This window comes from Chrysochloris asiatica, unplaced genomic scaffold (genome assembly GCF_000296735.1).
Source record: "Chrysochloris asiatica unplaced genomic scaffold, ChrAsi1.0 scaffold00010, whole genome shotgun sequence".
Classification (NCBI taxonomy): Eukaryota; Metazoa; Chordata; class Mammalia; order Afrosoricida; family Chrysochloridae; genus Chrysochloris; species Chrysochloris asiatica.
In genome coordinates this window covers 23,948,051-23,973,072 of record NW_006408528.1, presented here as the reverse complement: position 1 = coordinate 23,973,072, position 25,022 = coordinate 23,948,051, and the positions used below count along the sequence as shown (strand labels likewise).

The 25,022-nt window shown below is 37.2% G+C and overlaps 1 pseudogene; it reads right to left on the bottom strand.

Annotated features, from left to right (window-relative positions):
• Positions 1–17,264: 17,264 nt before the first annotated feature.
• Positions 17,265–25,022, bottom strand: part of LOC102819939 — a 25,494-nt pseudogene continuing 17,736 nt past the window's right edge.

Sequence of the window (25,022 nt, the reverse complement as noted above, 5' to 3'; positions counted from 1 at the left end):
TTGATGACCTTTTCCTTTCTTCTTGTATGATGTTCTTGATGTCATTCCAGAAGTATTCTGGTCTTTGGTCATTAATGTCTAATGCATCACACCTGTTCTTCATATGATCTTTAAATTCAGGTTGGATAAGTTCGAGGTCATATTTTGGCTATTATAGACTTGTTTTAGTTTTCTTCAGCTTGAGCCTGAATTTGCATATGAACAACAGATATAATCTGTTCTACAGTCTTCCTCTGGCCTAGTTTTGACTGATGATATAGAGCTTTCCCACAGTGTACTCAATTTTATTTCTGTGCATTCCACTTGGTGAGTTCCATGGGTATAATTGTCTTTTATGTTGTTTTCAAAAGGCATCTGCAATGAAGAAGTCACTGGTCTTGCAAAATTCTGTCATGTGATCTCCAATATAATTTCTATCACCAAGGCTGTATTTCCCAATCAGTGGTCTTTCCTCTTTGTTGCTAACCTTTGCATTCTAATCACCAGTAATTATCAATACATCTTGACTGGATTTTGATCAATCTCAGACTGAAGAATTTGGTAGAACTCTTCAGTTTCAACATCACTGGCTTTAGTGATTGGTACATAAATTTGAATAATAATTATACTAACTGGTCTAACTAGCTGTTGTTGCAAAGTGCCATCGAGTTGGTTTCAACCCATAATGATCCTGGATAGAGTTTCAGAAGAGTGGCTGGTAAACTTGAACCACTGACTGTTTGGTTCAAACTGACTTTGCAGGACAGTGCATTAACCCAGAGTACTACACTAGGACTCTGGTCTTCCTAGCAGGTGAATGGATATTATCTTATCACAGACAGCATTGTACTTCAAGACAGATCTCAAAATACTCTTTTTAATGATGAATGTGAAGTCATTCCTCTTTAATTTGTCATTCCTAGCATAGTAAATCATGTGACTGTCAGATCTAAAATGGTCCATACCAATCCATTTCATTTCACTAATGTCAAAATGAATGTTTATGCATTCTGGGTTTTTTTTTTTTTTTGACAACCTCCAATTTTCCTAGATTCATAATTCATACATTTCATGTTCCAATTATTAATGGATGTTTACAGCTGTTTCTAGTCATTTTGACTTGTTCCCCATCCTTGAATGAATGTCCCAAAAGCTTTATTCTGCTCGTGTCATCCTAGTCAACTTTACTTTGAGGAGACAACTCTTTCCCATTCCTATTTTAAGTACCTTCCAACCTGAGGGGCTCCTCTTCTGGCACTGTATCTGTCAGTAATCTAGTGCTTTTCATCATGTTTCAATATTTAATAATTTGATGCTATCTGACAGTGTCCCATTGCTATTCATAAGATTTTCAGTGTCTAAATATTTGGAAATAGTCTTTTTCTCCTTCTTGTTAATCTGTTTTAGTCTAGAAGCTCAGCTGAAACCTGTCCACCATGGGTGACCCTTCTGTTATTTAAAATATTGGTTATATACTTTCCAGAATCACAGCAACACTCAAGTCACCACAGTATTATAAACTGACAGATGAGGAGTAATTATGAATGTTAGGAAGCTATATATAGAAAGATCTTTGTTTGCAAACTTTTATTTTTACCTTTTTCATAGTACTTTGAGGACAAGAAATTTGGTATATTTTTGTCTACTACTTTCTGTGTGCATGGGAGTGCCAGCCATACAATAGATATTCATAATGTTATATGCTAAATGAATGTACCCATTTTATATTCCATGGATTCAAGACACAACTTGGTTGGATTAACTTGTTAGCTTGCTTTTATTGAACTTAAATGATATAAGAAAATGTCAGCAAGTATGAACTATCTTTAAATACAGAAGGGGCATAGAGGCAAGGCAATCAACAGTTATAGAAAACTCAGTGTGCCAAGTATCATGCTAGGAACATCTGTCTTCTAGAGAGCTATTATTATTTTTATTATCACCATCAATTGCTCACATGCAAATTCAGGCAGAAGCTGAAGAGAATTAAAACAAGTCCATGAGAGCCAAATACGGCCATGAATGTATCCCACCTGAAAAGGAGCTCTGGCAGCGTAGTGGTTACGAATCGGGCTGCGAACCTCAGGGTCAGCAATTCAAAACTACCAGCTGTTCCGCTGGAGAAAGATGAGGTGTTCTGCTCCCGTAAAGATTTACAGCCTCGGAAACCCTGTATAGGGTCTCTTTGAGTCGGAACCGACTCCACAGCACATAATAACAACAACAACATACCCCACCTGAATATAGAGACACTCTGAAGGTCAGATTTGATGCATTAGACATTAAAGACGAGAAGACCAAATGAGTTATGGGATCACATCAAGAATATCATATAGCAAGAAAGCAAAAGATCTTTAAGAAGAAAAGAAAGAAGGAAAAGACCAAAATGGATGTCAGAAGAGACTCTGAAATTTGTTTTTCCAATGTAGAGATGCTAAAGCAAATGGAAGAAATGAGGAAATAAAAGAACTAAGTAGAGAATTTCAAAGAGCAGCTCAAGAAGTGAAAGTTCAATCTTATAATGAAATGTGCAAAGATCTGGAGTTAGAACAACCTATATGCATCAGAAATAAACACTGTCCAGTCTTACATAATCTTCACAATTGTTGTTATATTTGAACCTATTGTTCCGGCCAATGTGTCAGTCCATCTTTTGGATTGGAGGTCTTCCTTTTTTAGCTTATCCTTCACCTTTCCAAGCATGGTCTTTCCTGACAACATGTTCAAAATACAAGAGACAAGTCTTGCCATCCTCAATTTAAGGATATTCTGGTGGTACTTCTTCCAAGTCAGATTTGGTTGTTGTTCTGGCAGTCCATGATACTTTTAATATCCTTTTCTAACACCATAATTCAAGTGCTTTTTATTATGTAGGTATAAAAGACACTTTGCAAAACACTTTTTACTATGTAAAAGTGTGAAAGATTCTGACACTCACCATTCCTGACAGTTTCTGCAGTAAATTTCTTTAATTCTATCTAAGGGCTTTCTCTGGCTACTACAATCTCCAAAGGCAGTGTACTGGGCAGGTCGAAATTGGCAGGCAGGTAACATTCCTGAAACTAGCTGAAAAACAATGAGAGACAGGAATTGGTGAGCAAATACCCCAGATCTCTGTAGCTATTTGAAAGTATCTCCTAGAGTTTTCCAGTTATCCACAGCAATCGTCTCTATAGTATACATTCCATTGGCTTCATGACCATTCCCTTCTCACATTTCCATTCCTAACTAGTGCTACCTCTGAAATTAACTGCTTTCTGATTATGAAGGAGTACAACCTAAGATAATCGGAGTTAATAGAACACATTTCATATTCCCCATCCATATTGGAATTCCCAAGTAGTACAAAGAGTTTGCGCTCCACTATGTACTAAAATGTTGGTGTCTAGAATTCTATCAGAGGTGCCTTGGAGGAAAAATCTGGCAATCCAAGGTCACAGCTATTGAAAGTCTTTTGGAGTACAATTCTACTCTGACAATCATGAGGTCACCATGAGCTGGGGGTAACTGGTTACCCACAAATGAGAGGAGACCTAGGTTTAGCTATAATCCGTGTTTGCTCAATATATATTACATAAATATTACCTTTAACCTGAGATATTTGTCTCATTACACACCTTATTTACTGCGAACACTCTCCAGTTCCAAAATAGGGAAACCAAATCAGTGCTTATTTGACTCTGCTAAAGATAAATATAGATTCCACATTTTGTTTTTTCCAGAACTCATGCATTTTCATTTATTCACATTTTATACTACCTGGTTCCAAACCCACTGCCCTCGAGTAGATTCCATCTTAAATTAGGACTTTAAACAAAACAGGATGCTACTGAAGTTAACATATTTAAAACCAAACTTCACTTTTAATATGCTATTAAATTCAGCTATCTGTTTTCAATAAAGATAAAATACACAAATGTACAACTGTGAATTGAATTTTGAGCAGTAGTTCCCCCTCATTAAATAATACACTGAGAGTCTTAAGGGACTAGGTTGAGCCCAGTCACTCTTTTGTCCCAATTTTCACTCCTGACACCCTGTTTACACTGGCTGTCACAACCTGACAGAGTAGGCCTTGGACTCTCCCTGCTTGCAATGCAATACCCCACAATTACTATTATTACGAGGCATACTGCTTTGGTGTTCTTGATTCTTTTGAAAGTTCAAGTCTTCTACTTACTTTTCATTTGTTCTCCCTACATTTCATCTCACCAGTGCCTCTGAGCTTTTGTATGTTCTGTTTTCTGCATGATGTATGATGTCTTGGTCTGTTGCTTTTGCTAAATGTCATCTTGCACCCTGTGGTCAACTTCCAAAGTTCAGCCAACATCCACAATCTGGATGCACGTCTCCTGGTTTTTGACTTGCAGTTTTTTTCTGACTCTGGAATTGCTCATTCTCTTACCCTACTACTTTCTCTTAAATCATGTGACTCAAAATTCCATTTGATCTTTTCACTTATCATTTCACTTATCATTAGCAGAACCATCTTGTTGATTTATCAATATATTTAACTTTTCTATTTCTGTATTAGTATGTTACTTTCAGGAGGGCAGAAATTGGACACCTTGTGTTCCCTTTTATATCCCTGGATCTTACTACATGTTATTGAATAAAAATGTCTCTTTGGAGAAAAATCTCAAACACTTTTCTTTTTAGAAATGATGCCAATGATACCTGGGCACAAAATAACTGATTTCAAGAAAGACAAGTAAGATACCTGAGAGGACTAAAGCAAGACCTGTTCACTATAGAAAACTGCCTGGTCCACCTCCTCCTCCAAACTTAACCCTCTAAATAATAGCCAGTAGGCTTTCTAGGAGGAATCCTTGTGTGGTGCTGTGGGTTAATGCGCCAGACTGCAAAGCCATTTGAACTGCAAGGTTGATGGTTCAAGCTCACCAGCTGCTCCTTGGAAACCCTATACAGGGTCGCTATAGGTTGGAATTGACTCAACAACACTTAACAACAACAACAAAGGCTTTCTAGGAAGGAACAAAATTTGACTTTTAAAGCTTATTCTGCAATATATCATTTTTTCAAGGAATAAAAATAATTTCTTTCTCTTTTACAAGGTGATTCTCTGGATTCAGCAATAAGACATGTAAGTATTTATGTCAGCATTCCACAGAAACAGAATGATACTTTTTTTCAACATATATTTCTTTGAAATTAATGTGACTGACATATTAAACAAGCAGAATTTATGGCATTCAATTATAAAACAACTTAATCTATTATCCTACAAGATTTTGAACATTACACAGTGAGCTAATCTGTCCCTTGCACTTAGAGAAAAACAAAACAAGCCTCCCTCAAACCCCATGACTTTTGTAATCACTATTAAGTAACAATACCAAAAATCTTTGATCAGTGTGACTTACAAGATAGAGTTATATTTCAGAAATGAGAATGTCCAGTTGTATATAATGTCAAGCAGTCCAACTTCATTTTAAGTTAAAATAACTTCCCCTCCCTAATTTAGGGAGTATTTCTGTCTAGACACCTGCTGCAACAAAGAGAATGAATCCACTCTTACATTTTTTCAATTGCTTTTTTCTCCAGCCTCTTCTTGTTGTGTTTTTTAAACTTTTCAGAGTTTGAGGGCAGCTGAGGGGATAGAAGGAAAACGAGTAAGAAAGATCTCATATGGCTTGATCTAACTGACTGTCTTTCTGGTGGGGCCCTTCTAGACTTCCTATGAGCTTCCACCAATTGTTGGCTACCTCACTGGTAGTTATCCTTATGAAGATGACACATTCACTCTTGCTTGTTGTTTACTCCTTTTAAAGTCCCTAGTAATCTCGAAAGGAGCTCTAGTAGCGTAGTGGTTGAGTTGGAATGCTAACCTCAAGGTCAGCACTTCAAAACTACCAGCCATTCCACAGGAGAAAGATGAAGCGTTCTGCTCCCATAAAGATTTACAGCCTCGGAAACCCAAAGCAGGATCACTATGAGTCAGAACCAACTCCACTGCATACCACCTCCACCAGTAATCCCTACTCTGTTCTATGTGCTCACCCTTCCAGTGACTCTAGCAGGAAGACTCTAAGACAGTCCTCTGGCTTGTCCTGGCACATAATTGAGATCTATTCTTTGGGTAACATTCAGGCCTCCTTTGAACCAATTAAGAATGATAAAATAGTGTAATCCCAAGGAATCATAGACTTATTTCTTTATCCATCAGCAGCTAGTCAGTGTGTCCCTTACAGTTTATACTTCTGACATGGGAGTCTGACGTCAGTCTGTTTCATGAAGCAGGGAAATTCAACTAGCATTCTTTAGAGTAAATGTGGGATTGAAAGCAAACTCTCAGCAAAGACATCTATCATTGCCAATTCACTTACGGTCACCATTTTTAGGTCTCAATGTTATTGAGATGTTTGGGTATTGTGACCAAAATTCTTTTCAATGTAAACTACGTTTATATTTTTTAGAACCTCTACTAAAAAAAATTTATGATATACTAAAAGTCTCCATTCTTTTTTGGTCATGTTTAAATTCCATATTTTATTTGCTATGACAGATTAATAAACTAACTTAGACTCCTGAAAAAGCCACATTTCTCATGACAAAAATCATATTAAAACATAATGACTACCCCACAAGCCAAACAATTGCTTGCTAAATATATATTTGGTGTTTCTATTAAAACAAGAGATCTTGATTTCAACTCATCAAAGAGTGCCAATTCTATGTTTTCATAATAAATAATTATACTAATATTTGCTGAATATTCCCTAAGTTCCTGGAACTATACTATCTTACATCAAATATGATATGAGAACTACATCTATTGAATAATTTTGCTTCTGGGCATCATTCTTTTTCTTATTTCTTTATTTATATTTGCCAATTCGGTCCTCACACAAACCCCATGGAGTAGATAACTGTTATAATTATCCCAGTTTAGAAATGAAGCAATTGAGGCCCAGAGAACTTAAGTACCTTACAAAAAATTACATTGCTGTTGAAAGTCAAGCTGTGATCTTTCCTATGTATGATAGTCCAATTTAGCATGAAAATACCATATGAAATACCAGTTTGTGTCAGTTTTACCCTCAAGTTATAACAGCATCAGCTACAAGTTATTTTATTTTTCTATTCCAAGTACTGTGCACAGTAGATATACTTTTTTTTAGTTAAACAAAAGTAGTCAAAGTGGGTTTTTGTAATTCAAATATTTTGTAAATATTTTAATCTTACATAAAGTTAGGAAAATAATTACCCCAAATATCTGGTTGCGTGAATTTTACAAGATTATAAACCCAGCAGTAACAATATAACTTGATTGCTATTCTTGTAAGACTCCAAAGAATGTTAAGAACTAACTCCTCTCTAAATAGTTGTCAGTGATTAATAATTTGTTAGATTACTAAATATATCAACTTTGGCAAAATAATGGAGCTTCTACTTCTACTGTTTTTATTTTGTCTTTACTTTTAACAAAAATAGGGTCATTTCTTTCTTGGGATTTATACATTATCCAGAAGTTCTGAGCTTCTTGGCATTCACACGAAAAATTTCTTTTAGTAATAACTTTTAAACACCACAAGATTTGCTGACACTAATCATATTTCTATCAGGAAACAAATATTTTAATTTGCTTTCTATGTTTCTGTTACTCATCTACTCCCAAATCTATTGTATTATATATGAAACTCAGTCTTTATTTAATGCTATTGTATAAGAAAATGGTTTACAGTTTAGAACCTGAAATGAGACTTAATTAAATTATTTCATATGATAAGTCATTAATTAAAGCAAAAAACCTTACTAAACACTAGGCTTTGAATCTATAAGTGTATTAGAAACTAAAATATGCTAATCTTTCATTACTTTTAACTTTGTTTAGCTTTGTATAATGTGTTTAGCATACAACTTGGAATCAAATATTTATAAAGATTTCTTCCTAAATTCTGCCCCCAGCAGCAAGCCAAGAAGACACAGTGGTCTTGACTATGTATTGCATTAGGCAAAATTGCTACACAAGAACTATTTAAAGTGATCAAGAGCAAAGATATCAGTTTGAGGACTAAAGTGTGCTAGACTCAAGCCATGGTATTTTCAATAGCCTGACGTGCATGTGAAACTTGGAGAGTGAATAAGGAAGTCTGTAGAAGAATTGATGCATTTGAGTTATGGTGTTGGGGAAGAATATTAAAAGTACCATGGACTGCTAGAAGAACTAACAAATCTATATTGTAAGAAGTTAAACCAGAATGCTCCATGGAAGTCAGGATGGTGAGACTTTGTGTCTCATACTTTGGACATATTGTCAGGAGGGACCAGTTCTTGGAGAAGGATAGTATGTAGGATAAAGTGGAAGGGCTGCAAAAAAAGAGGAGGAGCTTAAAAAGAGGATGAATTGGCACAGTGGCGGCAGCAGTGAGCACACACTAGCAATAATGAGGTTGGCACAGATTGGGGCAGTGTTTTGTTCTGTTATGTATAAGGTTGTCATGAGTCAGAATCGACTCAATAGCACCTAGCAACAACATAGATGTCTGCTTTTGTGATCAGTGTTGTTGTTAGGTGCCATGAAGTGTGTTTGGACACATAGCAACTTTATGTACAACAGAAACAAACAATGCCCAGTGTTGCATCATCCTCACTATCAATACTGTGGTGGAGACCATTGCTGCAGCCATTGTATCACTCCATCTCCGCAGCTTCATTGCTGTTTCTCCCTCACTCCCCCTTATCGGTGATGAACATGGTCACCAATCAGAGCATGTATTCCCATTGAGTTTTAGTCTTGGAAAGGCTGATATTGTTGGGTTTTTTTAATGCTAAAATTTTAAATTATAATGAAGACAGGAATTTCTTTTTTTTCTTTAAGAAGAAATAACTTCACATAAATGTTTCTCTGAAATGGGATCTCCTTTTGTTTACATGGGGAAAAAAATGCCTGGCAAAAGTGATAATAGACCAAGGAAAATTGAGTGAGTTTTTTGTTGCTGTAATGCTAGGATTACGTTGGAAAGAGCAATTCATCGAGTTCAAGGTTTGCTGCAATTTGGACCAGAACTAGAAACTTCCTCTGCACCATGATTTTAGGGGAATATCAGAGATTTTCTTTGCCAGAAATATTCCCTAAGCAGGTTTCTCTGTTTCCTGATGTTACTTAAGTCATTTATTTTTAAAAATGAAAGCATTTCTAAGAAGTATTTAGTAAATATCTAACATACACGATTAAATCTGTTATTGTTATTGTTGTTACTGTTGATAAGTGCTGTCAAGTCGGTTCTGACTCATAACAACACTGCATAGAGGTTCCAAAGAGAGGGTGGTGGCTTTGAATAATGGATCTTGTAGTTAGCAATCCAGTGCTTATCCTACAGTGACACACTATTACCAGTAGTGAACGAGGGACTGGAGTCTCATTTAAGGAAGAAAGAAATATCCAGGTCCCATGTGGCACTGAGATGAGAAGCTATAAGTTACTAGAAGAAGACGGTGCAAAAATCCTCCAAAACAGCTATTATTGATTTGTTAGTTGCAATTGAATCACTTGTTGTCATTGTTAAGTGTCATTAAGTTGGTTGTTGTTGTTAAGTACCATCAAGTCGATACCAACTCATAGCTATCCTATGCACAACAGAATGAAGCACTGCCCAATCTTGAGCCAAACTCACAATTGTTGCCACAGTTGAGCCCATTGTTGCTGCCACTTTGTCAATCCATGTCACTGGGAGTCTTCTTCTTTTTCTTAGAGGTACACAAAAGTCAATAGTTACCTTAGTTAACATTTCACTGAATAGTCAATCCAAGACCGCATTTAAGAGGGATATGTATTAGTAGCCATGGCATTCTGGTGTGGCACTGTGGGTTAATGCACCAGACTGCAAAGTCATTTGAACTGCAAGGTTGGCAGTTCAAGCTCACCAACTGCTCCTTGGAAACCCTATACAGGGTCGCTGTGGGTCAGAATCAACTCGACGGTACTTAACAACAAAAACAACAACTGCTCTGTCAGTTTATTGAACTGAGGTGGCTTGAGTGTTGCTCTGATGTTGGAAGCTATGCCAGGAGTATTTTATATACCAGCAGGATCACCCAAGGGGACAGTTTCCAGCAAATCTTATAGACTCAGCCTAGAAAGATGAAGAGTAGACTACTTCTAAATGGTTAACTACTAGAAATCTTATGAATAGCAGTGGATCCTTGTCAGATATAGTGCCAGAAGTTGGGCCCTTCAGGTTAGAAGTCATTCAAAATATGACTGGAGGAGAGCTGCCTCCTCAAAGGAGAGTTGATCATAATGGCATGAAAGGAAAAAAAGTTTGGGGACTTTCATATGCAGATGGTACACAACTCAGAATGAGAACAGTTACAAACATCTATTAATTATTGAAGATGGAATGTAAAAAGTATGAATCTAGGACAATTAGAATCTGTAAAAAATAAAATGGAAGACACAAAGGACAATATCCTAGGTATCAGTGGGATGAAATGGAAGGATATTGACCATCTGGATAAGACGATCATATGGTTTACTATGCCAGGAATGACAAATATAAAAAGGAATGGCGTTGTATTAATTTTCAAAAGAACATTTCAGGCTCTATCATGAAGTACAATGCTGTCTGTATTAGGATAATATCCATACGCTTACAAGGAAGACCAGTAAATAACACTATTATTCAAGTTTATGCACTGATTACTTAAGTCAATGATGATGAAATTGAAGAATTCTATCAATTTCTTTACTCTGAAATTGACAAAACATGTAATCAAGATGCATTGATAATTACTGATGATTGGAATTTGAAAGGTGGAATGAAGAGGAAAGATCAAAAGTTGGAAAATATGTCCTTGGTGATAGAAATGATGCTGGAGATTGCAAGATGGAATTTTGCAAGATCAGTGATTAATTAATTGCAAATACCTTTTTAAAACAACATAGAAGATGACAATATATATTGATCTCACAAGATGGCATACACAGGAATCAAATCGACTAAATCTGTGAGAAGAAGTTGTAGAGACTCTCAATATTATCAGCCAAAACAAGGCCAGAAGAAGAATGTGGAATACACCATCAATTGCTTATGTGCAAGTTCAGGCTAAAGCTGAAGAAAATTAAAACAAGTCCACAAGAGCCAAAATATGACCTTAAATATATCTCACCTGAGTTTAGAGGCCATCTTAAGAATATATTTACTATATTAGACACTAATGACTTAAGACCTTAAGAGTTGTGGGATGATATCGAGAACATAATATAGGAAGCAAGCAAAAAAGTGATTAAAAAGACAGGAGAGAAAGAAAATACAGAAATGGATGTCAGAAGTGACTCTGAAACTTGTTCTCTAGCATGGAGAAGCTTGAATGGATGGAAGAAATGAGACAGTAGAAAAATAAAATAGAAAAATTTGAAGGGCAGCTTGAAAAGAAAAACTCAAGTATTACAATGAAATGTGCAAAGACCTAGAGTTAGAAAACCAAGAGGGAAGAACATGCTCAGTATTTCTCAAACTGAAAGAATTGAAGAAAAATTCAAGCCTCAACTTGAAATATTGAAGGATTCTATGGCAAAATATTGAATAATGCAGGAAGCATCAAAAGAAGATGTAAGGAATACACAGTCACTGTTTCAAAAAGAAATGGTTGACGATCAACCATTTTAAGATACAGCATGTGATCAAGAATCAATGGCACTGAAGGAAGAAATCCAAATTCCACTGAAGGCATTGGCAAAAAGCAAGATTTCAAGTATTGATTGAATACAAATTGAAATATCTCAAAAAACTGATGTAGCACTGGAGGCACTAACTCATCTATGCCAAGAAATTTTCGAGACTGCTACCTTGCCAACCAAGCAAAAGAAACCCATATTTGTGCCCCTTTCAAAGACAGATGACCCAACCAAATGGGGAAAAGATCGAACAATATCAGTAATATCACATGCCAGTAAAAATTTGCTGAAAATAATTTTATAAACAGTTGCAATTGATAGAGAACTGCCAGAGATTCAAGCCAGATTCAGAAGAGGACATGGAATGATATGGATCGTTGCTGACATCAGATGAATCTTGACTGAAAGCAGAGAATATCAGAAAGATATTTACTTATGCTTATCTGACAATGCAAAGACTTTCAACTGTGCAGATTATGATAAACTGTGAGGTAACATTGTGAATAGGTATTCCTGAACACTTAATTGTGCTCATGATGCATCTATACATAGACCAAGCAGTTGTTAGAACAAAACAAGGGGATACTTAATGGTTCAAAATCAGGAGAAATGTGTGTCAGGGTTTTGTCTTCACAACATGCTTTTTCAATCTGTTTACTGAAGAAATAATCTGAAAAACTGGATTTTATGAAGAAAAATTCTGCCATTAGGATTGGAAGCAGATTCATTAACAATCTGTGTTATTGCAAATGATACAACCTTGCTTGCTGGAGGTGAACAAGACTTAAAATACTTACCAGTGATGATCAAAGAGCATAGCCTTCAGTGTGGATTACACCTCAATGTAAAGAAAGCAAAAGTCCTCACAACTGGGCCAATAAATAACATCATGACAAATGAAGAAAAGATTGAAGTTGGCAAAGATTTCACTTTGCTTGAATTTGCAATCAACACTCATGGAAATATCAACCAAGAAATCGAATGATATATTGCATTGGGAAAATCTGCTTCAAAAGACTTCTTTAAAGTGTTAAAGGGCAAAGATGTCAGTTGGAGGGCTAAGATGCACCTGCCCCAAGCCATGGTAATTTCAGTTGCTTCATATGCATGTGAATGTTGGACCATGAATGATAAAAACCATACAAGGATTAATTTAGAATAGATGAATTATGTTGTTGGAGAAGAGGTTTGAGAGTACCATGGACTGCCAGAAGAATATACAAATCTGTCTTGGAAGTAGTACAGCCAGAATGCTCCCTAGAAGGTGGGATTGGTGAGACATTCTCTCTCATACTTTGGACACATATGGAAGAACCAGTCCCTGGAGGATATCATGATTTGTACAATAAGAGGGTCAGAGAAATAGATGAAGGCCCCCAACAAGATGGATTAATAGAGTGGAAGCAGCAACAGTTTCAAACATAAAAGCGGTTGTGAGCATGGTACAGTTCCCAGCAGTGCTTAGTCCTGTTGTGTATAATAGGGTCAGTATGAGTGGAAACAGAATCGATGGTGTCTAACAACAACATATGTGATAGTAGATAGTACTTCGGTCGACCAATATTTAAGCATTTTCTGCTAACTGAAAGGTTATCAATTTGAACTGACCACCAGCTTCACAAGGGAAAAGACCTGGCTATCTGCCCCTGTAAAGACTTTAGCCTAAAACATCCATTTGGGGAGTACTACTCTGTCTTATAGGGTCACCATGACTTAGCTAATGTTATAGACTGAATTTTCTTCCCTAAAATGTATACTGACACCTTTGTTCCTACATCTGTAGATATGATCCTATTTGGAAATAGGGGTTTCTTTGTTTTGTTAAACAGGTCATATATCACTAGGATGAATCCTAACCCTAATTACACTTGATTTATAAGCAGAGCAAAATAGACCCAAATATACTCAGGGAGAAGATGTCCTATGCAGACACACATATAACTCCAAAGCTTGCCACCTACTAAAAACTGAAACCAAGGTTGGTGGTTCAGATTCACCAGCTGCTCTCTGATCCATATACAAGGTCACTATGCATCAGAACTGACTAGAAGACACTTAACAACCACAGAAACAGAAAGACACAAAGAGGAATCCCCTGCTAGAGCCACACTCTGAATTCAGACTTCTAGCTTCCCGAAAGACGAGAAAATAAAGTTCTGTTTTTTAATGCTACCTGCTTGTGGTATTTTTGTTATTATTGTCCTTATTGCAGCATTAGAACACTAAGACAGTTAATTACCTTGAAGTTTTTGTCCGATGTTATCTAATATTCCATAAATTATTTAATACTGAGTACAAATAAGCAGCAGTCACTGTGGAAGGAATAAAGAAAGAACCAGGTTATACACAGATAATGTAATAAACTGTTGTTGTTGTTCTGTGCTGTGGAGTCGGTTCCGACTCATAGCGACCCTGCACAGGGTTTCCGAGGCTGTTAATCTTTATGGGAGCAGAATGCCTCATCTTTCTCCTGAGGAACAGCTGGTAGTTTCGAACTGCTGACCTTGAGGTTCGCAGCCTGATTCATAACCACTACACTACCCCACTATTAAATGCTATGGTCTTAAACGTAAGCAACTTCTAAAGACTGAGGACAAGGTTAACTATGCAAGCAATAAAATATTTTAAATAACTGTTGCTTATGACATGCCATGGTTTTTACGAAAACAAGGTTCTGTAAGATAAAGAAGTCTTTGAAATTTATTTTAAATACTATTGTATGAGTGGTCAGCAGTGGCTACTGGATCAGAACCAGAACTACTGAAGCATTGGCTTGAACTCTGAGTCTCTGAGTGCTACATCAAACTCTCATGTGATCTTTATTAAAAGTGTATATATATTGAAAGCCAGCAATATGTGGAAAAGAAACTTCTGCTCAGCGATTGTTTACTTTGGGTTAGAAATGAATGCCACAGCTGGATTCTTTCTACATCTTATTTCTCATTTTCACCACTACTATTTGAGAATAAAGACATTGGATTGTTAAAGAATGTTGTGGAAAATTAAATTTGACTTCTCTCTACTTTGAAGGACCAGAGGACTTCCCTCAATTCTTTCTTTCCCTCCTCATTTCAGAACTCTTTTACCCAGGGCAGACTCATACTTTACCTCTGGAGAAGTGGCATTCTAGGTCTTACTACATCCATGAAGACAGTCAGTCTTCTAAGAGCAATAGAAACAATTTATTTGGAACTCAGAATTCCAAAAAAGCAAGCACAGCCATGCTTGGAACATAAAATTAACTTCAGATGAATTTAAGATTTGACCGCTATGCTCCATCATCTGAACTTGCCAACCCTATTGTTGTCACTATTAGATGCCATAAGTCAGTTCCAACATAGAATGAAACACTGCCCAGTCTTGTGCTATCCTCCTGATCATTATTATATGAGTTCATTGTAGCAGCCGCTATGTCAATACATGACACTGAGGCTCTTCTTTGTTTTAGCTGACTCACTACTTTATTAGGCATGATGTTCTTTTCCAGGGACTGAGCTCTGCTGATATCATTAAGAAGTCCATGAGATGAACTCTCAACATCCTCGATTCTAAAAAGCGTTTTGGCTGTACTTCTTCCAAGACAGATTTGTACGTTCTTTTGGCAGTCCAAGGTATATGCAAAAAACTCATTTAAGTTTTAAAAAAAATAAACAACTAACAATCACAAACAGGATTGTATTTCAATATTAGTTCACAAGGCTAATTTTTGATAGCTTTTACCAATCTTTATATGTACAAAGGAGTCCTGGTATGGCACTGCAGGTTAATGTGCTAAGCTGAAAAGTTGGTTTGAATTGCAAGGTCAGCAGTTCAAGCTCACCAGATGCTCCCTGGAAACCCTTTACAGGATCACTATGAGTTGGAACCAATTTGACGGCAATGAACAACAACAACAAAACTCTACACAGGGTCTTTGAGTCGGAACCTGTTCAGGTTCCACCACTACCAAACAGATTGATTTTGAAGATTCTATTTGATGCTTGTTTTGTACATATGTTGTTGTTAAGTGCTGTTTTTTTGTTGTTGTTAAGTGCCATTAAATTCCGACTCACAGTGATACTATATAGGGTTTCCAAGAAGCACCTTGTGAGTTTGAATCGATGACTTTGCAGTTCATTGTCTTGAAGTGCCACACCAAGACTTCATAGTTTACTAAGCTGTACATCTATACTGGAGCTGAAAGCCTCAAGATTCTCTTAACTGCAGATCTTGCAGTTAGCTGCCCAATGTGTAACCCACTATGATACCAGTGAACAAAAATGCTAATCATAATATTAACCAAATGTTAGGTTGTTCATACTAGAGATGAACGTTACTGCATTCCACCATAGGCAGGTCAAACAAGGCTTTACTAATTGTTGATTGCCAAATACTCTTCAAAATTAGGAAACAAATTTTCTCCAATTTCAAAAAGAACCATAATAGTGAGTGGACAGTAACTCTGAGATGCTGTCCTGACTTCATCATTCCCCTGAAACTCTACTTCAGGTGCACAGTCTTCTGGTGATGAATCAGTAGCACCATCTTATATACGAGAGGGCACATGGTCAGCAATGGCCAATGTGTAGGATTATATCATAAGCTTTCTAATTGCAGTCACATATTTATTGTTTTCCATTATTTTTTTATTCCCAGTATGTTGTTGGTGTCTATAAGACTAAATTTGTACTAATATCAAGAACAAATAAGTGATGTTCCGACTCAGTGACCCTGTGTAGGGTTTCCAAGGAGCAGCTTGTGAGTTTGAATCGCTGACCTCATGGTTCAAACCAACCTTGCGATCCAGTGCTTTATCCATACCAGGACTACAAATAAGTGATTATTGTTGTTGTTAAGTGCCACTGAGTCTGTTACAATTCACAGCCACTCTAAATAGGGTTTCCAAGGAGCAGCTGGTGGGTTTAAATTGGCGACCTTGTGGTTTCTAGCCCAGTGCTGATCCTACAGCATAACACCAGAAGTTGAAGTATGTGATGGTGGTGGTGTGCCGTGGAGTCTGTTCTGACTCATAGCAGCCCTGTATAGGGTTTCCAAGGCTGTAAATTAAGGGAACAGAAAGTCTCCTGTTTCTTTTGCAGAATGGTTAGTAGTTTCGAACTGTTGACCATGAGGTTAGCAGTCCAACTTGTAACCACTATGCAACCAGAGCTCCTTAAATAAGTGGTACCAATTATGAAATTTTACCATTTAAAAAAAATTATGTTAATGCTAGCTTTTGTTGTTGGAAAAGTGTTTTGGTTTTTTTTTTTGTTTCAGACTATTCAAGGAAAGGATAAGAATTATATTTTAAAATAGAAGCCACAATTACTCTCAAATAACTATCAAAGCAACTGGTAGTTTTATTTCATTTCCAGTCTAAACAGGAGCCAGGCTGTATTTCAGGATTTCTGTCACTTTTAATGTCCATTGCAAAGTAGACAGTGAGGAGTTCCAGCCATCCTCCTAATGTGCCCCAGTGCGGGAAATTGTTGTTTAGCGTATAACAATATTCACTAAGCTTAACTGAACTGGGTTTCTGAAGTTGAAGATTTTGATCCCAGAATTAGCATATGTTTTTTTCACTGATAATGCTTCCATTGATTTCTTTCTCTTTTCTTTTGGTGTTCTCAGGTTTATTGAAAATATTACAACATAGTGGAAAGATTCAAACGACTCCCGGTGGTGGTTTCAAATTCATCTCAACTGTGGGCTTAGTGATCTGCATGTTGAACTGACTGACAAAGTCCAAGAGCTTCAGCATTTCCTTAATGTCGGGATCTACTTCAATGATCTCCGGATCCAGGACTGAAACCTCAGGAACATCATTATCTCTCCTTTCTCTCGTCTCTTCTTGCGGCTTGATGGAGATGTGTCTCATGGGGCCAATCTGAATTCGCTCTGATGAGATGCGTGACATATCCTGATATCTTGTTGCGGGGCTTCTTGCGGGCATCACGGCGATTCCTCACACACGCGCTTGTTGGTGTGGAAGTCGTTGCCCAAGCGAGTGTGGTACTTCTCAATGATGACCCGGGCCACTTTCTTCACGGTACCATCTTGTCAGGTCCCTGATAAAAGAGTCCATTGATTTCTTAAGCACTTATTGATAACAGATACTTTCCATTATAAATTGCTTGCTGTTAAGTTAAATGCCGTCGAGTTGGTTCCAACCCATAACGACCCTGTATAGGGTTTTCGAGAAGCTGGTGAGCTTGAACCACCAACTATAGTACAGTCTCTATCAGTTTTTACTTCAGAGTCTTGTAAATTCCTGGAGAACATCTCAGAACTGGGACTGCATGTTCTTCATTTCTCTATCACCAGCACCTAGCCCAGTGAGGCTGAAACATTGTTGTTCCATGGATGTTGATCAGCCTCTGTCTGTAAGTTGTTTACTGTTAATATTGACTCTTGAATAAACTGGCTGCAGTGGTAGGGATGAAGGTCATATAAATTGTCTCAGCAAATGGTCCTCCACCTCAGAAAGACAGACTTGGCTTCCACAATTGCCAGTTTTCCATCTGTAAAAATGAATCCTTGATCTCCATTATAGTATGTTTTTATAGCTCAAGGGGAACAGCCAGTTACATGGCAGTAAATTGATTGTACCCAACCCTAACATCAAGAGAAGAAATGTAATGGAAATATACCTATTTAGGTATTGAATTTATGTCCCTTTCTTTCATTATTTGGTCATCATCACAGGCTTAGGTGTTATTATATCACTTTGATATATCTCACACCAGCAGTCCGAACTGTGTAACTTCCTTAACATCAAACTGGAACGGATAGTTGTTGCTGTTAGGTGCCATTGAATTAGTTCTGACTCATAATGAACTTATGCACAACAGAACCAACCATTGCCTGGTCCTGCACCAACCTCACAATTGTTGTTATATTTGAGTTCATTGTTGCTGCCACTGTATCAGTCTGTCTCATTGAAGGTCTTCCTCTCTTTCACTGACCTTCTATTTTTCCAAGCATGATGTCCTTCTTTAGGTACTGGTCCCTCTTGATAATATGTCCAAAGTACAAGAGACAAGTCTCACCATCCTAGTTTCTAGGGAGCATTCTGATTGTACTTCCAATACAAATTTGTTTGTTTTTCTGGAAGTCCATGGAACTTTTAATATTATTCTCCAACATCATAATTCAAATGCATCAATTTTTTGATAGTCTTCCTTGTTCATTATTCAAGTTTCACACACATATAAATCAACAGAAAATACCATGGATGTGGTCAAGCACACCTCAGTCCTCAAAGTGAAATCTTCATTTGTTGCACTTGAAAGAAGTCTTGTGTAGCAGCTGTGCCTAATGCAATAAATAAGTTAATTTCTTGTCTATGGGTTCCATGTGCATTGATTGTGGATCAAAGCAAAAATAGATTTGCATGTGAAATCTTTGACAATTTGAATATTTTTTCAATTTATCATAATGTTATTTATTGGTCCCATTGTGAGGAATTTTTTCTTTCCTTTACATTGAGATACAATATATATATATACAAGGAGGTTTGATCTTCATCAGTAAGTGCTTCAAGTCCTCTTTGCTTCCAGTGAGCAAGATTGTGTCATCTGCTAATCTCAGGTTGTTAAGGAATCAGTCTTCAATTCTGAAGCCACATTCTTCATCACGCAATCCAGCTTCTCAGATTATTTTGTCAGCACACAGATTGAATTGTTGTTTCTGTTTTGTGCCGTGGAGTCGATTCTAACTCATAGCGACCCTGTACAGGATTTCCAAGGCTGTAAATCTTTACAGGAGCAGAAAGCCTCATCTTTCTTCTTCTGAACAGCTGGTAGTTTCGAACTACTGACCCTGAGGTTAGCAGCCCAATCCGTAACCACTATGTTGGGGAAAGTATACAACCCTGGTACACACTTTTCCTGATTTTAACCCAGTCAATATCACCTTGTTCTTTTTGAATGACTCCCTCTTGTTCTATATATGTGTTCCACATGAGCACAATTAAGTGTTCTGCAATACCTATTTTTTGCAATGTTATCCAGAGTTTGTTACAATCCATACAAAATACCTTTTCAGAAAGAATAACTAAACATTTTTCTGGTATTCTCTGCTTTCAGCGAAGATCTGATGTCAACATCATTGATGTTGACATCCCTCATTCCACATCTTTTTCTGAATTCAGCTTGAATGTCTGGAAACTCATTGTTCATGTAATGCTGCAATTCTTTTGTATTATCTTCAGCAATTTTTTTTTTTAAGTTTTTATTGTGAGTTCTGTGTTAGTTTACATGGGTGAACATTATCTTTACATTCATCCTATCGTACTTTGTTTCATTGCAATGATCACATTCCCTTGCATGCATCATCAAACAACCAAAGGGTACACCCCACACACCTGCACCCTGGCCACCAGCCCACAACCATTCTCCCTCCCTTAGTCCAGAGTCTCCAGCCGCTCCTTCTGTCCATGTCGTCTCTGCCTCCATCCCTAGTATCACTGCCTCCCCAGACAGGGTCTCACACTTTGCTTTTCTCCCTTGATGGTTCCAGGGATCTGCACTCCTGGACTGCAAAAATCAGTCAGTCCCCTCCTTTTGTTACCAAACATTTACATTTACCTTTCCAACACTCACTGTGAGACCTGATAGCAATCATTCCCTATTGAACCACAGGAGTTCTATCCCCACACCTTTTATCAACCCCATCCAGACAGGTTGGAAACAATTCAGTAGAGATTCTACCTTTCCCTGTATCCCCTGGAGCTAGGTTTCCTATTGAAAGCTTGTAAGCCAGTCATTTCTTGCCTTTGTAGTGCCCCCATTTTGGGTAGCCAATGTCTATGTTCCCCATCCCCGTTGACCGCTGTGTACCAAGGGGATGGGAATGATCGTCAATGTAGAGATTTGTCCACTCCTTTGTCATACTTCCTCCACAAGCATAGGTCAAGTTCATCCACTTGTAGTGGGTTACTCTTTCTTTCTTTTTTTTTTTTTCTTCTTTCTTCCTCTAGTCGTGTTCTGATCATTCAGCCATCGAGGCTAGGTCAAATGAGTACCATCTGCAAGTGTGGGTGTTCTTGTGCATCTCCCCTCACTTCATATCAGTGGATACTTCACACTCTGTTCTAGTCCTCTGGGGCAATGTCCCTGCCCATGGGCTCAGGGGTCCCCAGATCTCGTCATACTGCTGGTTAACCAGGTTTCAATCGAGGTTAACAAGAGTCTATTGAATGTGGTTGGACTTGCCTCACAAATTCATTGTTGTTTTTCCTCTACTACCCCTTATGGGTGACCAATGTGGTCAGCAGCAGAACCACATGCCTGCTAGTGTATTCCAATTGAGTTTCAATCTTGGAAGGGGGTTTACCTTGAGGGGACCTGACCACTTACCTTGATGGCTCCCTGGGGAACAACTTGCTTGTTGTAGTAATCAATTGGACTGCTGTTATTGTTTTTTTTGTTTTTGTTTTTTCCTGCTGGTCTTTTTTTCAAGAAGTATCTTCTGTTCTTCTAGCTGCTTCAGGCTGGTCTGCTTGTCCTTTCAAGTGGAAATGTCCTACCTCAGAAGATTCTGGATGGGGATAAGGATTCCACCTATCTTCGGCAAATTTTTACTTGCATGTGATTTTAATAATACTATTCAGTGATTTCCACATTACGTTGGGTTACCTTCCTTTGGAAGGGCACAGATATGCATCTTTTCCAATCAGTCGACCAGATAGCTGTCTTCCAAATTCCTTGGCATAGATGAGTGAGGCCTCCAGCATGACATCAGTTTGTTGAAACATTTCAATTTGTGTTCTGTCATTTTCTGGAGTTTTGTTTTCACCAATGCCTTCAGTGTATCTTGGACTTCTTCCTTCATACCTTCAGTTCTTAATAACAGTGTAACTCTTGAAATATTGTATTTCTTGAAATGATAGAATATTGACCAATCCTTTTTGATACCATGACTGTATATTCCTTCCATTATCTTTGATGCTTCTTGTATTGGTCAACATTTTTGCCATAGAATCCTCCAATATTGCAAGTTGAGTCTTGAATTTTTATTTCAGTTCTGTCTGTTTGAGGAAAATTCTGAATGTGTTTTTCCTTTTGAATTTCTAACTCCAGATGTTTGCACATTTCATTATAATGTTTTACTTTGTCTTCTTAAGCACCCTTTGAAATTTTCTGGTCAGCTTTTGTACTTACTTCTTCTAGCTGCTTTAAATTTTAAATGTTCAAAAGAGAATTTCAGAATTTCTTCTAAAATCCATTTTGGTCTTTTTTTCTTTCCTATCTTTTTAATGACTTTTTGCTTTAGCCATGTATTTTGTTCTTTATGTCATACCACAACTCCTTAAGTCTTTGGTCATTAGTGTCTAACACATCAAACCTCTTACTGAGATGGTTTCTAAATTTAGGTGGGAAGCACTCAAGGTCATTTTTAGCTCTTGTAGACTTCTTTTAACTTTTTTCAATTTCAACCTGTACTTGCATATGAACAATTGATGATCTCCTCCAAAGCCTTGCTTTGGCTTATGCTATCAAGCTTCTCCAGGGTCTCTTCTCATAGATATAGTCAGTTTGATCCCAGTGCATTTCATCTGGTGAGATCCAGGTGTACATTTGTCATTTATGTTGTTGAAAAATGTATTTGCAATGAATACGTCATTGGTCTTAAAATATTCTATCATGGGACCTTCTGTATAATTTCTATACCAAAGCCATATTTTCAAACTACTGATTTTTCTCTTTGTTTCCCACTTACACATTCCAATCACCAGTATTTTTTTAAAATCAATTTCAGACTGAAGAAGTTGGTTGTTGTTGTTATGTGCTGTGGAGTCGGTTCTGACTCACAGAGACCCTGTACAGGGTTTCCGAGGCTGTAAATCTCTATGGGAGCAGAAAGCCTCATCTTTCTCTCACAGAACAGCTGGTAGTTTCTAATTGCTGGCTGGCTTGTGGTTCGCAGCCCGATTCATAACCACTACACTACCAGATTTCCTTGAAGAACTTGGTAGAATTCTTCCATTTCTTCTTCACTGGCTTTAGTGGTTGGCACGTAAATTTGAATAATAGTAGTAGTAACTGGGTTTACTTGTGGGAGTATGGATTATATTATATCACAGACAGCATTGTACTTCAAGACAGATCTTAAAATGCTGTTTTTGACAATGAATCCGATGTCATTCCTCTTCAGTTTGTTATTCCTAGCATAGTAAATTATATGATTGTCTTATTCAAAATTCACTACCAGTTCATTTCAGCTTACTAATGCCTAGGACATCCATCTTCATGCATTCTATTTCATTTTTGAAAGATTCTCATTTTCGTAGATTAATTCTTCATGCAGTCCACATTCCAAGTATTAATGGATGTCTGCATTGTTTATTCTTATTTTGAGTTGCATGCCATGAGTAAATGAAGTCCCTAAAGCTTTGCTCCACTCACGTTATTATGGTCAGCTGTAGTTTGAGGAAACAGTTCTTCCTTAGTCATATTATAAGTGTCTTTTAAGCTGAGGGGCTCATCATCCAGAACTTTATCTAGCAATGTTTTGCTGATGTTCATAAGCTTTTCAGTGACTAATAATCAGTAGTGGTCTGTCTCTCCTTCTTCCTACACTGTGTTAGTCTGAAAGCTCAGTCAAAATCTGTCCATCATGGGTGTCCCTGCTGATATTTAAAATACTGTGGTGGCATAGATTCCAGGATCATAGCAACACACAAGCTATCACAGTATGACAAACTGACATATGAGTGGTGGAGAGGCTGAAACATGGTAGACAAGAAATAAGCATTTACTGAAGGAAAAAAGAAAAAAAAAACTTTCAGAGATTAAAAGAGGCAAATTACATGGGAGCCCTCGTTAAAAGCAGTAAATAAGTTGGGGGGGGGCAGTGGTTGAAGATGAAATAATATATGCTTCTTATTGGGAATTACCCTGTAGGCCATGATGCTTAACAGTCCTCTAGGGACAGGCTGTTGAAGATTATGCATTTGAGTTGTAATTGTTGACTTTTCAACTAAGTGCCTCAATGTACACATATTTCTTTACTCTCTGGCAATTTTCATTGGCTTGGAAATTCAGAACCTTTGGGGTATACAAGAAAAATTTAAATTATAGTTTTTCTTATATTCTTGGTGAATGACTTTATTTGGGATGTTTCAAAATTCAAAAACTGGACCAAATACCTGGAACGATTTTATTTTGTTCAAGTAGACAAGAACTTACTGTGGCATTAAGTTGTCAGGGCTATTTTATAGGAAAAAAAAAATAAGACTCATACTCTATAAATTTCAGTGTGGATACAAAGTAAGGGAAGATCAAAGACAGTTCATTCTTGTGAGAGAAACCAACAAAAATAAGAGGATGCAATAAAACAGTGATAAAAGTAGAATTTATTTCAAAGTTCAGCCAAGGTACATGTCATTCTAAGAGCCTGAAGGAACTGAGTTCTTCAATAATATTTTCAAGATACTTCAGAGCATTACAAAGTATGGACTTCACTAAAACAAACACTTCTTGAATTCATGGAGTCCTCATGATACTGATAGTGTTGTGATAACACACAAAAGTCACTTCAGAGTATGTAGGAGGAAAAGCAAATTTTTAGGCCTCTCAGCAAGCCCAGGCAGAGTCGCTGGAAAAGTTGGTAAAATCCTGTTGATTGAGACCTGACTCATCTCCCTATTGATTTCATGCTTGATTATGTCCTGAAGCCATATGTCAGGAGAAAGCAAGACAGATAATGAGTCATGCATCCATAAAAGGAATGGAGCTTTTAAAGTGTTAGTTTGCAGGATAGTGAAGTCTGTGGGTGTCAAAAGTGTTGGGTGGGAAAACATAGAATTCAGATTTTTATCTTTTAAATTATCAAAATGGTCCCAGAAAGGCTTTGTAATTTATATATTGCCCAATTTATAAGACAACTTTTATTGCTCATTAATCAAAGTGGTGCACATATTCAAAAGATACATACATCATAGTTTAATTTTTTTGGATCATGAAGGTGAGGTTTGTGGAAAGAGGTGATAATGACTCCGTATTGTTCTTCAAAAAATAAGTTTACTGATCCTAAAACTGTTCCTGTTGAATCGATTCATACTCATAGCACACCCATATAATAGAGCATAGAACTGTCCCATAGGGTTTCTAAGGATATAGTACTTACTGCAGCAGACTACAACATCAACATCTTTCTCCAAAGGAGTGACTAGTGAGTTGGAACCACTGACCTTTGGGTTACCAGCCAAACATTTAACCACGGTGCAACTAGAACTTATTTTACTGATCCTAGAGTGAGGTAATGCTAGTGACACAGCCACATGTATTTCTTATGATGTAGACTTCTATATTTTTACTATTAAATTTCATATAATTGAATAATTAAAAAATATAGATGGCATATTGTTGTTGTTGTCTAGTGGCATCAAGTTCATTCCGACCCATAGTGACCCTGTACA